The sequence below is a fragment of the Notamacropus eugenii genome, chromosome 5 (assembly GCF_028372415.1).
Source record: "Notamacropus eugenii isolate mMacEug1 chromosome 5, mMacEug1.pri_v2, whole genome shotgun sequence".
NCBI classification, from domain to species: Eukaryota; Metazoa; Chordata; class Mammalia; order Diprotodontia; family Macropodidae; genus Notamacropus; species Notamacropus eugenii.
In genome coordinates, this window is record NC_092876.1 from 65,073,467 (window position 1) to 65,076,849 (window position 3,383).

Here is a 3,383-nt window from a genome sequence, read left to right on the forward strand (position 1 = left end):
GATGACAGTAGGATAACACTACTAAGTGTGTCCAGTGAGAATAAAAACATTGAATCACTGCCATCAACCTCCATCCAGTCCATAAGATCCTGTATTTGCTTCAGCACCAGGGCTCATGCCCTTCCTTCTTCCTTATGAGAGGCAGCGCTGAGTGGTACCTACAGGACACTTAGGCTTCATTGTGATTGCCAATAGCTATGCCCCCTCACCACAACATTTCACCTCTGTATTTCAGTTTCCTCATCAGTAAAATAAAGAAAAATAAATGATGACAATAAAGATAATTACCACACTCCCTTCTACACAGCTATTCTGAGGCCAGAAGAGTTCTAGAAAATTTTAAAATGTTGTAGGCACGTGTGGTATTATTTTGTACTATTATATGACAATCTTTTCTGTAGTTAACAGTGGGCAGTGGGCTACATAAATGAGAGGAAAAGAAAGGAACAAGCATTTATTAAGCACCCACTTTGTGCCAGATATTGTGCTAAGTACTTTGCAGACAAATAGTATCTCTTTTGATACTCACTATAACCCTGTGAGATAGGTGCTATTATTATTTCCATTTTATAGTTGGGGAAACTGAGGCAGGCAGAGGTTAAGTGATTTGCTCAGGATCACAAAGCTAAGAAATGTCAGAGGCTGGATTTGAACTAGATCTTTCTGACTTCAGGCCTGGCACTCTATCCCCTGTATCACCTACCTGCCCTGAATTTATTATTGATAAGCATGTCACAACTAATACATTCAAGCAATTTGTCTCCAACAAGCTCATCACCGTGGGAGTCTGTATACTAATGTGCTCATCTCCTCAAATGTTTTTAGGCTTCCACTTTTTAAATAGATGCGTGTAAGCTACATAATGTCTTATTATATTATAGTCACAGACTAGTTGTTCATTTTTCCAGAAATGGCATTATTCAGTTGGGATTGCTCTCCTTAATCACCACACTGGGCTTCAAATGATTTTGATCAATCCTCGAATCAATTCCACCTTCCCAGGGCAGAGATTTTCTGCTGGTCAGTGCATTCAAAGTTTTGACAATATTTTAATCAATGGAAATGTGGTGGGAACAAAGGTGTGTCTTCCCAAGTTGCCTGACAAGGAGGAAGACAAGTCAACATTCATTAATTACTTACCATGTGGAAGATACCATGTGCTACATGTTGCGGATATGAGGAGAGAACAAAATTACATCGTCGGGGATGTCCAGAAGTTCGTATGGCGAAGAGAGTAGAATTTTTTTGCATTAAGTGTCTCTTTATAAAGAAGTCATCTCAGTCTCCTGTTTAATTGTGGGTGACTTAACTAAATACCCTGAAAATAACAGGTAAAGAAAATACTAAACTCTTAAGATGGAACCTAGATGTTCTTGGAAGTACAGAGTTGTGGATTAAAATTCCCTTAACTTCTTTGAAAGGCAAAAGGAAAAGTACAAATTAGGCTAGACCACCAGAGGGAATACGCCTGTTTTAATGAATCAACAGAGAACTGTTAAAGACCTTAGCTTAAGGCCAAGGTCTCCCACTGCATTTGGGACCATCTCCAGTCTTCCTAATCTGTATCTTGCCACTGACTCAGGAGGAGAAAGTGAGGCTGGTGAATTGCACAGCCCTGCCTCACTTAAATCCAATTCATTTGTATGTCATGGCATCTCCTCCCTGATGTTATGGTCCTCTGAAAATGAAGGACAATTGGCAGCAACAACTAAATGGACTCACTGATTGACACCTGTTTCTTAGATCTTCTGAATCTCCTCAATTCTACATTAAAGGTAGTTTTAAAATTGCATATTACATCTTATTGCTACAGTTAGAAAAAAAATCTGATATGCTGTTTTTTAAAAGTTACAATAGCTTTTCCTTTTCAAAAGTTTCCTCATAAAAGGAAGTGACATTGGGCTCCCAGAAGGCCAGTATTACGAGTGCTGAAGTAGGTTTTACCAGACAAGGAAAGGTTTTGAAGTTAGATTGCATTAACTGTCCAAGGGCTCACCATCTCTGAAGAAATTCAAGGGCAAAAAAGTTAGCTCTTCAGCCATAGAGACTCATGAAAAAGCTCCAGTACATCAGCTTTCCTTGTCAATGATTTGCATATGATTTGATAGCAAGGCATTCAGCAGAAAAGCACCAGGTGCTTCATGTTCTGATGTGAGGTAAATAGCATCAGGAAAGGAGCCTAGATTCCTCACTAGATTTGGTCCTATATAGACGAAAAGAAGACACCAATTTGCTTTGAAAGAATATGCTTTGGAGGCAAGAAATCGCTTTTGTAATGCGTTCCATTTTGTCCTGCTTTGGTTCTACTTTTAATGTTATTAAAATAGTTGAGATTTTTCATATATTCATCTTTTTGTTGATCATAAAAATGATTTTTATTTTCAGTGTTTACCAAAAAAATAAGATATATGTTCACAATTTTAATTTGGTATAGAGTCAACCGAAAGAGGACATTTATATTTATCACAAAAACAGATGAACCAACTTTAAAGTATCTGTGGTTTTGAAAATATTGCTTTATGGTCTGGCTTACATTCAGGATGCTACCCTTTCTTTGTATACTAGTGCTAAGGGCTATGGTTGACCACAAAAGCAGCAACTAATAATACAAGTAGAAAAGAGAGGAAGCTATAAAATAACCATTTTCTTTATGTTATATATCCATGTTTTGGGAATAAAGACACCTGCAAGGTCAGTGTTCATAGGAAGATTAATTTTTAAGACTGAATATCCTTGTTTTAGGGGGGTATATGGTTATATTCACATCCCTGTAATTTCATTTCCCGCCCTTCAGATTTCATTCTCCCTTGCGATGAAAAATAATTTCGTCAAAATATCAGCCGTATATACAACATCTTGTCTTAATGGTCCCCCACCTCACTGATGTGAAAGATACCTATGTCTTATTTTCTGTTCCCTAGAACCTTTATTGAGGTTTTCCCCCCTCTTATTCAAAGTCTGACTTTCTTTTAGTGATCTTTTCACTTACATAATTATAGTTATTGTGCATAGGGCAACTAGGTGGTACTGTGGATAAAACACTAGATTGGGAATCAAGAAAACTTATTTTCCTGAGTTCAAATATGGCTTCAGACACTTCCTAGCTGTGTGACCCTGGACAAGTCACTTCACCCTGTTTGCCTCAGTTCCCTCATTTCTAAAATCAATTGGAGAAAGAAATGGCAAACCACTCCAGTGTCTCTGTTAAGAAAACCCCAAATGGGGTCGCAAAGAGTCAGATACAACTGAACGAAACAAAAATTCTTGACTCTAATCCCTGACTTTTTCTTCTACCCCTCCAATCCTAACATCTAATCTCTTTTCATCCTGGCCAATTTACACTGGGTAAAGTGAAGTCTCAGAGTTGTTTTAATGTGCATTTC